This window comes from Orcinus orca, chromosome 12 (assembly GCF_937001465.1).
Source record: "Orcinus orca chromosome 12, mOrcOrc1.1, whole genome shotgun sequence".
Classification (NCBI taxonomy): Eukaryota; Metazoa; Chordata; class Mammalia; order Artiodactyla; family Delphinidae; genus Orcinus; species Orcinus orca.
The window spans coordinates 70,426,230-70,441,520 of record NC_064570.1 but is presented as its reverse complement, the minus strand read 5'-3'; the positions used below and the strand labels follow the sequence as shown (position 1 = coordinate 70,441,520).

At 39.5% G+C, this 15,291-nt stretch overlaps 1 protein-coding gene across 1 annotated transcript in view; it reads right to left on the bottom strand.

The window, feature by feature from the left end:
* The window catches only part of CEP162 (centrosomal protein 162), a 156,953-nt gene that overhangs the window by 92,017 nt on the left and 49,645 nt on the right, over positions 1–15,291 (bottom strand). The window lies entirely within an intron of this gene.

Sequence of the window (15,291 nt, the reverse complement as noted above, 5' to 3'; positions counted from 1 at the left end):
AGACACACTCCAAGTCCTACCCATATCAGAACATCGCTATGGTTTCCCATTACCCCTCCTTTCCCCCCATTCTACAGCGGCATCTTACAATTACTTTCTTGGATTTTTATTTTATTTTTGCTATTCCTTCCTCTAAAAAAAATAAGAACACAACGCACGTTGGAGTTTCAGAGGACAGCATTTAGGATACAAAATGTAAAAGCGACAGCAGTTGAAAGCGTTGCTGCTGGCAGACATAGTTAAGGACCTCATCATGTCCGGCCTGAACTTTTCTTTCAGCAAGTGTTTATTGCGATACAAATGTGTACATGCCAGAACTGTGCCCTATGATAAAGATTTGAATAATAATAGAGATTTTTAAAAGCTACTATTTACTGAGCACTTTAGTTGTTAGGAGCTGTGCATGCATTACTTCACTTAATCTTTACAATCTACAAGACAATTCAATTAAGTTTATACTTTTGTTTCTAATATGTGCTGCATGGGCGAAGACAGTCATAATCCCTGCCCTAACAGAGTCTTTGGTCTAGTGGAGCAGATAAGTGATCGGACAATTGCAATTCTGTATGACCACTGCTATTGTAGAAGAAGTAGGGTGTGGTTGGAAAACATCAGAAGCCACCTCAACCTCTGAGAAGACGGAGGAAGCTTCTTTCTCACTGAAAATGGCCTGTCTCCTCTTTATCAACCCTTGCTGACTTCTACTCATCCTTTAGGTGGTTTAGGTTTCAATTTAGCCCTCATTTCCTCTAGGAAGCTTTCTCCACCCATCCCTAGTAGGAAGCATTTTGCAAATTCAGCCTCCTTCCCACTAATTCACACATACGTAGTAGCCTCAGATCTTCTTGGCCTCGTTTTTTACTCTCGCCACAGCTACTGGGACCACTGCCATTCAGGCTGTCACTAGCTACACACAGGTGTAGCTCGTCCGTGTGCCTGCCTGGAGCTTGCAGTGTGAACTGCTTGCTTTCTGATCCGTGGGACTTCTCTGATCCTTGAGGGTAACCATTCAGCACTCAACATTTGCAACTTAGAAGTGGGGGATTTAATCTCTACAGGCCCAAGCTTGATCAGTGGGGGCTGGAGCTGATGAACAAACGATTCCCCTTGCTGGCCCTGGACAGTGTTGATACTCGTTTCATAAGACTAATCATGATGTCCTCTGTGATCCAGAGCCAGTTGTTCACAACAGAGACCAACCTGATAGCACATTCTGGTATTGGCTTTCCATCCTTCTCTACGTCAGTCTCCTTGTTCATGGCTACTGCTACTTGGCAACCCACTCCTGAGTAAATTACTCTCATGCAGAGCTCTGTCTCATGTTCTGCTTTCAGGCAAACACTAGGAAAGATAGATAGATCAGGATTAGCCCTGGAAAATGGACCATTAGGATGGGATTTAGGAACTGAGTAACTCAACAGTCAGATGGCAATGAAGATCCCACTGCTAATGGGAAATGGGGTGGTGATAACCAATGGAGCACAGCTCTACGATTCTTATATGAGGTTCATTGGCCGTAGGTACAGGTGGAAAGTGAAGGGTTGACTCATATACTTACTGTTATACTTGAATGGTATGGTGGCAGTGGTAATTATAAGGATGGTTGGATTTTTATTGATTTCTTTGAATTCTTTGAAATAAGGAAAATGACTGGCTCAGGTCAGCCAAAATCGATTCAAGGCACATGGTAAATGCCAAGGGCCTCTATCAGCATTTGAGGAGATCATCATTTTCTGCAGCATAGGTGCAAAGGAGAATGAAGACACAGCCTCTTTGGTTGTCCTGAGTTAGGGCCCTGGTTGAAAACAGTTAAATCCTGAAACCAGCAATAGAGACATTTGGGTAAATGATTCTGGGAATCTTGAACTCTCAATTTCCCTGAACTCTCCTCACTGGCAGAAGCAGTCCCATTCCCTTTGCTAAAAGAGAGCATCCTCCTATTGCCTGAAGAGCCTGCAAAGACTTAGAGACCCTCATATAAGGAAGGCAACTCACAAGATGACACTTGTCCTCCTCAGGATCCAGCCCTGCCACCATTAACCATCTCCATGCCAGTGATCAGGTCAGGTCTCAGACATCTTCTGAGCGCAGAACTATAATCCTTGCTCTGGGAGGAAATAGTTTACAGAAAGTGCAGGTCCCATGTTATATATACGAAAAGGAACCAGGGGAACACATGTAGGAGTGAATCTTGAGAGTGTTGAACTGGTAGGGAGAATAAAATAAGGCTGCATAAGGATTTATTGACATGGCAACACTCACTCATGTCTTGAGGTTCAACATGCTAGTGAGAACACCTGGCGTTGGTCCTCGTCCACTGCTGGGATGTTTCCTTGAAGCCTGAATGTGATAATGGCCAATAGGAAAATGAGGTAGAGATGCTAAAATTGCTTTGGCAGAGTACTAAGGAAGATGTCAGAAGGCTCACAGAGATGGGAATGTTAGAGTAGATATCTGTGATATCTAGAACCTAGCATCTGACTTTGCTCCCCAGGAGGATTCATAGGACATTCCCTTCAGTAAGGCAAGAAGGAATTCACTGGTGAGGAAGAGGCCAGCATCTGTGAAAAAACTTGGTGATGTCTGTCCTCCACAGGTCAGAGTTATTAACAGGAGATGTTGTTGTGGAACTAGTCTCCCCAGTATCAGTGCAGTTATGAGATTTCTCAATGGCAGAGCCCATGTAGCAATACAAAACTATCAAAGGCAAGATGGTTGTAATTACTGAAATGGGCAGAAGTCTTTAGTAGCAATCAGGTGCCTTGACCTGTAGGGATATGTGCCAATAGCTAATAAATCATGGTGTTTTGAGGGATGAGATAAATGGACAGCTGATTGAGTGATTACTTGATTGTGTGTGTGTGTGTATAACAAAGTGATCTAGTGAGTGGAATACTGACATTAGCTATCACAATGGAAAATCAGATCCTTCATCCAATTTCTGGATTTATTTAATTTCAACAGACCCAGATACCAAGTGTTCAAAGGGAGGGTGAGTGCCCTTGAGGAAGGACTCTGTAATGTCATAAGAATAGTTACAAACATTCTCCCTATCTTTCCACAAAGGGCCTTATGGCCGTTCACCAGGGCCACCAGAGGACAAAGTAAAAGAGTTCCACAGAGCTTAACTACCACCTCTTTGGGCTCCTCGTTCCTGGATCATTAAGCAAAAGATAATTCATATGTTAGCATATTTGCAAGACTAACCTACCCTTATTGACGCGAAGAGCCTGGGTCACTGCCCTATGATGGAAGCAGGGAGGAATAGCCATCGGCTTGATTGAAGCATCTCCTGGTGTTTTGTGCCAGGTGATAATGGTGAATCAGCATTTACAGCAACTATTCCCTGATGAAGGCAAAGCAAATCAACCCAGAGGAAGAAGGTCTGGATCCCTCTGCCAGGCAAACAACCTTAGATCAGCTGAGATGCTGGCCACGGGTGAGAAAAATTTAGAATCGCTGGTGGAGAAGAGAGCTGATGACTATCAACAAGGCTTTGGGACCAGCTGTGGCAGCAGGGATGGTAGCTAGTTCACAAACCCTCTTGCACAAGTTGTGGCTGGCTAGCACCTTGCAGTGACAGATAGGAGTTAATGGAGAGAAAACATGAATCTGAGTAGTGCAAAGGTTCTAGTGCATCAGTGACCACTTTGTTCATCACTTAAAATTCTCTTGGCCCTGCATTCAACTGAAGTCAGTTTCTACAATCAGTTCTCGTAGACTTTCTGCAGGTGCAACTGGGGAGTGCCTCACCTCTGACCAAGGTGTGAGCCTCCGCTTCCTTCCCTGGACATTTTCTGGCAACAAGTGCAGGTGTGGAATGCCCACTGAAGTGCCACACATGTGCAACCTACAAGTGGGTATGTGGTAGTCAAAGTCCAAGGGCCACTAAATCCATGGGGGATGGAAGCCCATTGAAAAATCCTTGTCCTTTTTTTTCTTTCTTTTTTTTTTTGGCTGTGCCACTCAACTTACAGGATTAGTTCCCCAATCAGGGATCGAACCTGGGCCCCCTACAGTGGAAGTGCAGAGTCTTAACCACTAGACCTCCAGGGAATTCTCCCTTCTCCTATTTATTTCATGGATTTCATTGCGGCCTCTTAAAAGGCCTGTGGAATCCGGCATAGGTTGGCCATAATCATTTTGATAATGCATCCTTATTTCAGCTCTTCCTTCTTTCCTCTTTTTATTCCCCTGTTCATTATTCCTGCTCTCTGGGGTCATATTGCCAGATAAATTACCTGTGTAGAAGCTTTTTAGGGAGGAGCTCAGGTCTAGAGAGTAATCTTATTAATGAACTTGAAGTAATAAATAAGTCCAAATAATTCAGGTCTTAATATGCAATTATGCTGCCTTATTCATATATACAGAGATTTAGGAAGAGTGATGATTTTGTAAATTAAAATAATTGTTTCAATTTTATTGAAACTTTATTCCATTTCCATTTGAGAGCTAGTAGTCACAGTAGTAAGTTTTTATATCATTAAAATGTTCTTTCTATGCACACATACATTCAGAGATTTATAGACCGAAGAAGAGGGCTTTCTTATGCTTTGAAGTGGTAGGAAATTGTCTAACACTCTTTCTGTATTGTTGAATAATTGATACCATTACATTCTCAAAGTAAATAAATATGAAAAGAAGGGAAAGGATCTTCACTAAAAGGTAAATGGAATTTGTGGTATTATTTCTGTTAGTATTTGTAATGTCAGTTTACATTTTCACCATCAGAGGTCATGAAAGAACAATGTTGAACAGAAAAGTTGAGCTTTGTTGAAAAAAACTTAAGTTTGAAATCTGACCTGTAACATTCTTAGGAGGCTTTTTACAAAGAAAAAACCACAATCTACTTAATGTCATTTCTGAAGGAAGAAAAATATTTTTTAACAATAAAATTATCCACTAGGTTACAAAAACATGAGGCTCTAGTTGCCTTTGGTGGTCTCGATTTTTAGTTTAAGAATAAAATTTTAAATGCAAAATGTTGGTGACTACTTGTCTTGGGAATATATAATTTTTAATCTCATCTGGTTTGTGGGGTCTATAATTGACAAAAAGTATTCCACTTATTAAAAAAAGAAAGGAAATAAAATTAAAACTTAGAAGTGTTAAGGAATACATTTCTTAGTGCACATAGCATCTACTTCATAAAGCATAGTAAAGTGTGTCGCACAAACTTTTCACCTGAGAAACTGACAATGCAAAATGTATCAAATATCTTAGTGATAATAAATTTTATTTTAAATATCTACTATCGATATGTGTTTTGTCTGTCATAGGTAGCACACATTGATTTAAAATGTTTCTTTTTGTTTGTTTGTCTGGTTTTTTTTTAGCATCTTTATTGGAGTATAACTGCTTTACAATGGTGCGTTAGTTTCTGCTTTATAACAAAGTGAATCAGTTATACATATACATATATCCCCATATCTCTTCCTTCTTGTGTCTCCCTCCCTCCCACCCTCCCTATCCCACCCCTCTAAGTGGTCACAAAGCACCGAGCTGATCTCCCTGTGCTATGCGGCTGCTTCCCACTAGCTATCTATTTTACATTTGGTAGTGTATATATATCCATGCCACTCTCTCACTTTGTCCTGTCTTACCCTTCCCCCTCCCCATGTCCTCAAGTCCATTCTCTAGTAGGTCTGCGTCTTTATTCCCATCTTGCCCCTAGGTTCTTCATGACCATTTTTTGGTTTGTTTTTTAGATTCCATATATATGTGTTAGCATATGGTATTTGTTTTTCTCTTTCTGACTTACTTCACTCTGTATGACAAACTCTATACCCTGAGAAAACCATAATTCAAAAAGAATCATGTACCACAATGTTCATTGCAGCTTTATTTACAATAGCCAGGACATGGAAGCAACCTAAGTGTGATGGACAGATGAATGGATAAAGAAGATGTGGCACATATATACAATGGAATATTACTCAGCCATAAAAAGAAACGAAATTGAGTTATTTGTAATGAGGTGGATGGATCTTTTTTTTTTTTTTTGGTGGTGCTGAACAGCCGGTGGTATCTTAGTTCCCCAACCAGGTATTGAACCTGTGCCCCTTGCATTGGAAGCATGGAGTCTTAACCACTGGACCACCAGGGAAGTCCCTAAAACCTTTCTTGCTCTATTAGAAATGCAAAAAACCAATAAGTTTCATTGGCATTATAAAACACACAAGTCATCAGTTGTCATTGCCCTTTTTGGGGAGTAATAATAATGAAAAACCTTCTTGTAAAATGATTGTTAATATTTTTGCATTGGCATAGTTTTATATGTTTTCAAAAATTCTGTGGCACATGAAATAAGTGAATCACAAAAAGACAAATACTGTGTGAATCCATTTCTATGAAATATCTAGAGTAGACAAGTTCATACAGACAGAATGTAAAATGGTGGGTCTGTGGATTATTTCATGGGTATGGGATTTCAGTTTTGCAAGATTTGAAGAGTTCTGAAGGTTGTACAACAATATTCATGTACTTACTACTGAACTGTACACTTCAAATGGTTAAGATGGCAAATTTCATGTGTATTTTACCACTATTAAAAAATGGGGACTAAAAAATACTGTGGCACATGAGTTGACATTGGACAATCAAAATCCTGGTTGAGAGAAATTGTATTTGACTTACACAAGAAATTTGGATTAAAGCATGACACCATCCATCCCAAATTCCTCATTCACCCAACAAATACAACAATAGAATCTACACCATAGCATTGTGGGGAATAAATGAGTTAAAACATATAAAAATTTTCATCAGTGATTGTACGTCATAATGCTCAATGCACGTTAACTGTCATGTTGTTTTGCATGAAGCACATCGTACGGTGTATGCGGTCAACGATGATTTGATACCTATGATTATCACCATTATTATTTGTTCCATTTTTCCAACCTAGTGTATAAAAAGACACTTTTCATTTGTCTCTTGGAGCCCCAGAGGCATCAGAACCATCAAAAAGCCTTAAAAGTAATAAAACCACAAGTCTGTGACTAACAGAGGAATTCATTTTTGTGAATTATTTGTTTAAACAACCAAACTTTAGTCTTAACTAATGTCCATACAATTGTTCCTCCCCTCATTTTTGTCCTCTTTTTTGAGTCAGTTCTATCTTACTGGGTTTCATCTCTGATCTTCCAGTGGCTCTCAAATCCTGGAAGCCTCCATGCTGCTTATATCTGAAATCATCTTTACATACGATGACCATCTGTGTGTGGTGGCCGGGGGAGGCCGATTAGAACCTGGAGCTTCAGAAATATTCACCTCAGATTTTATTATTTTAACTCACACTCCTTTCTTGGTAATAATAATTATTTTAAAGTCATTCTTTGGGTTTAAAAAAATTTTTTGTGTTTAGATTTTTTTGATGCTCACACTTGCTTCATTATTAAATTTAGCATCCATCAATTTTAACATGAAAATAGATTCTGCTACTTGTGTGAATACTGATGTGTTCTGTTAGTTGAAAAATATTTTACTATGTTTCTTGTTTGTTTGGGTTATATAATCAATCTTAAGAGGAAAAATATAACAATATTTGATATGAAATGGGGGAAATTTTTGATTTTTTTCTTGAAGTCCTTCTTTGAAGAACTCCTTTGTCCAGAAAGCCAAAGCACACGTACCACTTTCTGGTCACCATATAAATCTCACAAGATTTCTGTGAAAGAAAGAATATATATAAAGAGTCTGTTTCTACAATTCCACCAAACCTTTCACCAATGCTTCTAACAAGTTCCAAAATGAATTTCATCTCCATCCCCTCCCTTGTTTGCTTTCTGCAGGAGTTTTATGAGCAATGAACTGGTTCTCATGGTGAAAGCCAAAGGAAGACAAATCCTGAATAACCCACCATCTGCATTGTTCCATATTCCATAATCAACTATATTGAGAATAGCATTAGTTCTATAACACCACTACCTTATTAAAGGAATCCGTTTAACTTTGAGAAAACTGCATATGGAGGAAAAGAACATCCAATTTAGCTTTATTTCATGCTCACACTCAAGCCTTCAGTGACCTTCTGATACTTCAAGTTGGAAACAATAGTTCTGCTTTGCTTATATTTCTAGTAGAAAAGTTATTTATGTTTTAAAATATTTATTTACTTACTTATTGAATACTTGCTCTTTCTCTCTCTCCTACCAGATCATAAATTCATTGAGGGTGGCTGTTGTGTTACGAATTTTTGTATCATACCAATGTTTTGCACAAGTAGGCGTAGAATAGCTAGTTGTTGAAACTATTGGATTTATTGTCTCTTGTTCCATTCTATTGTCTAATGGTTTAAGTTGTAACTTAAAACTTTTCTAAAATCACTGTCATATGTATGGAGGTAGTGCTGCCCCCACCCTTCTAGCCCACTTTTGTGTATTAGACAGAGAGACTGTCCTTTGGCCTGAGCGTGGGTAAGCACATTATTTCTAGGTAGGAGTAATTACAATTACACTGTAAATGTGGTGATCCATTATTACTTTCTCTAATTTCAGAGAGAGCAATGAAAACCAAATGTCCAGGCACAATGAGAGATGTGGGAACTGCAAAATCTCTTCTATCAGCTCAGCAGTTGCTAAGAGTCATCCCACATGTTCTGTACCCTCCCAGGGTCTAGTAAGTGGATGAATAAGTTGCTTCTCTTAATCTGGATAAATATCGCATCAGTGGAAAAATTCTTTCGTTTTGTGTCTTAATTCTGAGAGACTTGGAATAAATGAAAAACCTGGACTAATTGCTTACTGCTCCATAAGAGGGTCCCTCAGAGTCCTTAGAGTGAGGATGACCATTGGAGATGACCTTTGGAATAAGGTACCCGGTCCCAATGTCTTTGAAAAGTCTGAATAAGCTTTGCTATTTTTTGCCACATTTTTCTCATTAGTTAACGTAAAAAGTTAAAGTAACTTCAGCAGTTTTATTTCCTTCCTCTTATAAAAATACAGTAAGTCACCTACATACGAACAAGTTCTGTTCCGAGAGCACATTCATAAGTCCAGTTTGTTCGTTAAGTCCTACAACGTTAGCCTAGGTACCCAACTAACACAATCAGCTATAGAGTACTGTACTGTAATAGGTTTATAATACTTTTCACACAAATAATACATAAAAAACAAACAAACACAAAATACAGAAAACATTTTTAATCTTACAGTACAGTACCTTGAAAAGTACAGCAGTACAGTACGACAGCTGGCATACAGGGGCATGTTCACATCTTTGAAAGTCCACGACTTGAAGGTTCATATGTAGGGTTACTGTAAATGCATTTAGGCTGTTCACCTACTCTGAGAAGCTATTTTCTAATACATCGGTAAAGATGCAGCATATATGCTCCCCTTCCTTTTTCTCCACTGGGAAGAGGGGTGTTAATGCTTTATTTTTCTTTAAAACAAAAAAGAGTAAAACTCATGAGGTGATGACCATTTCAAGGTTGTTTCTGATTTCTTGATACTATTTCAAAAGGAGACACATTTGAGTTCATTTTAGTTGAAATTGAGTTTTTTTATTTCAAAATATGTAACACGGACACTGCAAGAAATAAAGAAGAAATAAAGTCACATATTCACAAAAACATACTTTGTGTGTAAATCTAAGAAGAGGCCCTAGGCTGACTAGGGGGGAAGGCCTCTCATGAGAGTCCCAGATATGATTTTTTTTTTTTTTTTTTTTGCAGTATGTGGGCCTCTCACTGTTGTGGCCTCTCCTTTTGCGGAGCACAGGCTCTGGACGCACAGGCTCAGCGGCCATGGCTCACAGGCCCAGCCACTCCGCGGCATGTGGGCTCTTCCCCAACCGGGACATGAACCCGTGTCCCCTGCATCGGCAGGTGGACTCTCAACCACTGTGCCACCAGGGAAGCCCGCCGAGATATGATTTTAACTGTGGAGGTAGACCCTGTATAGACCTTGGAAATGTCACCATCACAAATACACTTTGTTTGAACCCAAACATCCGGCAGACAGATGGACAAGACATCTACCATCAATGGACGATGGATGAAACTGGACGGTTGAGGACTCCCAGCCCCATGCAGCACAGCCAAAGCCTGGTGAATCACAGGGGTAGAGAGGCAGGGCTGGCAGGGTGAGCAGGAAATGGAGTGAAAACCAATTACGGGCAGGCTACTGAGAAGGTAGCATCTGACATTAGAAGAGAAGTATATATTTTTGGCTCAGATCAACAGTCATTTAAAGTCTGGGTAACACAACTAGAATATACTACTAAGCTGAATTTGTTTTACATTTTCAGTTCTGGCAACTCTTCAAGAACAAAAGACTATTTTCTTTTCCATTTCTTTTTAAATTTTGAAAAGTTCTCTAATCTTTAAAGACTGAAATCAGAAGATAGGATAGTATTTCAAATATCAAATTTAGAACTTATAATTTGAATTTTGTTAAATACATACACATATAACCTCATAGAAAATATGCATAGGCCATTCATGAAAGTTTTCTGGGCTGGGGGACATATTTGATTAATTTTCTAGGTATTTTATTATATTTTTCTAATTATCTGTATTGGAAGTGTAGTCTTTTTTTTTTCAAGTTTGCAAAAAGAGGGAAAGTACAAAGTAAAATAAGAAACATGCAAGTATGCATTACTCTTGTTTATATTTTGTGAATGTTTTGATTGAGATTTTTTGGTAAGAAAAATTATCAGATAAAATTAAAGTTCCTGTTTAATTTATATTTAAAAATACATTTTTCATTAAAAAAACCATCAAAGCTTTAATTTTCTGAGAAGTTACTGTAAACATGGTTGCATTTCCCATGTTTATGCCTCTTCCATGAGCAGTTCCTAATGTGAGAGTTTTATATTTTAAAAAATCCACAGGAGACTGAACAATCAGTAAACTTTTAAGGGTATTTATAGTTTAAATGAAAATAAAGTAAGTTATTGTATGTTTGTAATAAAGATTTCATGTTGTGCAAGGGGTCCAAATTAATAATGCTCTAATAGCAAAATAAATAAATATTAAACTAGGACTGGTGGGTATGAGGGTTGAGACTTGTAACAGATTTCCTCCTACCATTGTTGTTTATCTAGGTCACGGTGAATCTAAGCATTTGCTCTTAAAGCTGGAGACTCGCGTATTATTTGATTTCTTGGCGTCCTGGACCAAAGACGGGACCCCAGGGTAAAGAAGCAAATGCAGTTTATAGACAGAGGTAGGGAAAGGACAAACAATACATGTTAATAGTTTCATAAGAATACTGCTCACACCTACATTGGCCCAACATATTATGACAGAACCCAAGCAAGATCATTGGGAATAAAAAGGTTCTCAAAAACCAAGGTCAAGAAATTCTATCAAAATAAATTTCAGAGGACTGCTGGAGTGTCAAATCTTCCCAAGCACACTGATGAAAGCCATAAGCTGTGAAATGAAAAAAATAAGTTTACAGATGTGTAAAAACAGTATCGCACCCAGTCTCACGACAAGAGAATAATTACATTCCCTCCAAATTTATGTATACTTATTCCTCACACAATTTTCCCATTTCAACTATGGTATCATTTCTTTTTCCAGTTAGCTATTTAGGTTAATTTCCTTTTGGCAAAGGAAAATGGTGCATGTTGGTGGAATAATTACCATGGTTTTTGACCCCTATCTCTCAAATGCCTGAAGAACAATAGTTCTCTGTTCCTCCAAGAGACATTCAGCTGATAAATGACATCCAGCTTGTTGAAGAAACATGTTACTTTCAGGCCATCATCTTAGTGGATACCAAGTAGAATATCTCATTCCTAAAAATAATGTACATTATTCACAAATGCTTTCTGTTACCTTTCAGATAATATTAATAGTATAAAGAATATGTTATCTTCTAGTTATATTATTGATCAAAAAATTTAATACTTAGTATGAAGTTTATTGCCTTTAGAAATTTAATAGTTATACTATATGCTGAAATTTATCAAATTTTATATTGTTATACTGACATACTGTGCAACATTAAAGAGTTAAAAGAGGGCTTCCCTGGTGGCACAGTGGTTTAGAATCCTCCTGCCAATGTTGGGGACATGGGTTCAAGCCCTGGTCCAGGAAGATCCCACATGCCATGGAGCAACTAAGCCCGTGCACCACAACTACTGAGCCTGTGCTCTAGAGCCCGTGAGTCACAACTACTGAGCCCTCGCGCCTAGAGCCCGTGCTCTGCAGCAAGAGAAGTCACCACAATGAGAAGCCCGTGCACCACAAGGAAGAGTAGCCCCCGCTCGCCGCAACTAGAAAAAAAGACCCAATGCCTTCTATAAAAAAAAAAAAAGTTAGAAGAATTTTATCTCATTTGAAATCTGAAATCTAGGCAGAGAAAATGGTTTCTTTACAGTCTTTATAACAGAGGGAAGACAATATAAATTTTAGTGTGTATGAGTCCTACCCAACAGGATTTGATTACTTTTGAAATTACTCTACCCTTCACCTATGAAGTAATAGAAAACTTTTCACAGTTTCTATACTACCCAGATTATAACTTGTTTAGGCAATAAAACAACTGCATATAAGTTTTGGTACAGCTGTAACCTTAGTATTATGCCAAAAACCACACCGTAATGAATGTTAGAGCTGAGAACTGAGTTGAGAAGTGCTGATTATGAGGCTGACGGGCAATGTTCATGCCAGGAGTGCCTTCCAGCTTGCAATTGTCTTGTAAAGTTCTGGGAACTGTCAGTTTCTCAGCAAGGGGAAGATGGTGCCTCTACTATTGGCAGTCAAGGCCAGTGTCTCCTAGGGATCACGCATAGACTCCAAAACATTCTCCTTAGGGGAGCCACAACAATTATTCAACAAACTTTACTGAGAACATATTTCGTCCCAGGCACAATGCCTGGCTCTGAAGGCACAGACATCAAGACACAGTCCCTGCCATGAGGAACTCACTGTTGAGATGGGACATTGAATTGTGAAATGACATAATAATGTGAATTGTGAAATGACATAATAATGACAACACCCTGTGAGAAGTGCTCCAATTAAGTGTGATGACCACAAACAAAAGAGATGCCAGCTCTGCCTGAAGACACCAGCCAGTGCTTCACAGAGGAGGTGACATTAGACCAGGGGTAGATAGGTACTCCCTTATTAGAAAACAGGAAATCATCTTTTCAAACATTGAGAACAGCATTTTTAAAGAGGCAAAAGGAGCAGGTCTCCTTTGGAGAAGGTTGCACAGCCCAACTCGCTGAAGCATGGATTGTACTTCTGTCGATTTTTTTGTTGTCTAGCATCTGATTCCACTCTTTGTGGCCAGCCTCTCCCTATGACACTGAAAAATCTGCCTCTTGCTTTTGCAGCCTTTCCCACTTCCGCCTTTCTTGGCAAGGAACGGATAGCTAACTTAGGCGCTGCCAGTCGGATGGAGCAACCGAAGCAGAAAAACACATTGCATGGAGAATCATTCTGGTCTTAACAGCATCACGGGGGTTCCAGGTTCCAGAGGCAGTGGCTGTGGGGCAGTGCCACGCCCAGGGTCTAGAGAGCGCTGCAGTGGAGTTTCAAAGCCCAGGACCCCTGTTCTGTGCTGGCAGTAGTGGTGGTCTCTCCTCTCTTGGTTGTGTAGTTTGCTTTGGGCTGTGGTTTTTCTGCTTTGCCTCCCTTTCTTTCTGCCTTTTCTGAATTTGGTTCTTCAACCCTTCCAAAATTTCTGTGAGCTCCTCAATGTATCCTGTAATAAATTCCTTTCCTGTTTTATTGGCCATAATTCTTGCAACTAAATGACCCTGTTTAGGTCAATAGCACTCGTGTTTGAGTTAAGAAGTTAGGGTAGAGTGTGAAGGGTCTCATATGTCATGCCAAATATTTTTTTTCACATCGAAGCCTTTAAAACAGGGAATGTTATGACCATATTTGTATTTTAAAAAGATAGTTCTGTTGTCTGTCTCGAGATTGGTAGGAAGGATGGAGACAAGGAGTCCAGGTAGAAGACTATTGTAATGGTCAGGTGAGAGATAATAAGGGCTTTAAAAGAAAGGGGCAGTGAAGAAGACAGAGGGAAAGAGAATTTGAGAGATTTTCCAGAAGCTAAATGTATTGGTTTCCCGACTTGCGGAGTCGGGTGGAGGGAGAAGTTGATGATGGCTTTGAGGCTTCTAACTTGGATGAATGGATGGGTACATAGGTGCTGGGGCCATTGACTAGGTAAGCTAAAGAGGGCTGGATATATGTTGAATTATGGAATGTAAGGTGCAGTTGGAGATATCCAGTAGGCAGTCGCATATGTAGAAACTGAATCTGAGCAGAGAAGTGAGGGATGGAATGATATGGATGAGTTTTAGGTGTTCAGAGTAGATGAAGTACCTTTGAGAGTTATAGGTAAGTAAAGAGCTGGCTCAAGAAAATATGCTTGGGAATATCAACAGCAACCACTCTCTCTTGCATCCATTTCCTGTCATTTTGTCGGATAACTTGCGGAAGGGAAATCAAACTCAATTTTAATTGGAAAAAAGAGAGGTACTATGGTTTAGATTTGTAATTTACATGTTTAAAACAGCAGAGTATTTTTTCAAATGACATATTGTGTGGAATACCAGTTTATAAAACATTAGAAAATAGAGAGGCTCTGGCTGAAATAGGCATAGAGGCCAGAAGTCCCACCTGTTGGGTCTCCTCCTCAATTCCCAAGATGGGCCTTGAGGCCCCTCCTGAGAATCCCAAGGCTCCGGGTATAATGGACATCTGTATGTAGACATATGTGGGTCTGTAACCATAGATCCACAGCCTCTCTCCAAAGTGTCCCCCAGTTCCTTACTTGTACTCCCCAGTGGGTTTGCCTTGTTTCTCTTTTGCCTCCCCGGCTCCTGTTACCTCTGGTAGCTGCTGGCAGTGCCAGATGGGGAGTTGTACCTGCCACTGCTACCAGGAAATCACGAATGTCCACCCCAGGGGCACTGTCTCAGGGCATTCCCCAAGCTCCCTAAGCTGGGCCCCAGAACAGTGTGGGGTGTCCAACAGAGGGGCATAAGGGTCTTCTCTCTCATGCTCTGACATACCTTTCTCCACAACCCAAAGCACATCTGAACATTTCCATCTGCTTAGAGCTATTGCCTTTTTTAAAAATCCAGTCTACTGATCCAGATGAGAACAGATAACCATCCCATCCCATCCACCTATAACTTCTTTTACTGTCTCTCACCCTCATAAAAAAAAAAAAAAAAAAAAGCAAATAAATGAAGTCAAACATATGTTTGTCAAGGTGTGTGCTTGTGTGTGTATGCATAGGTATGAATGTGTGTGGGGAGAGTGGGATGGTATCTAAACCATCAGTATCCAGTCAAAAATGCCCGGCT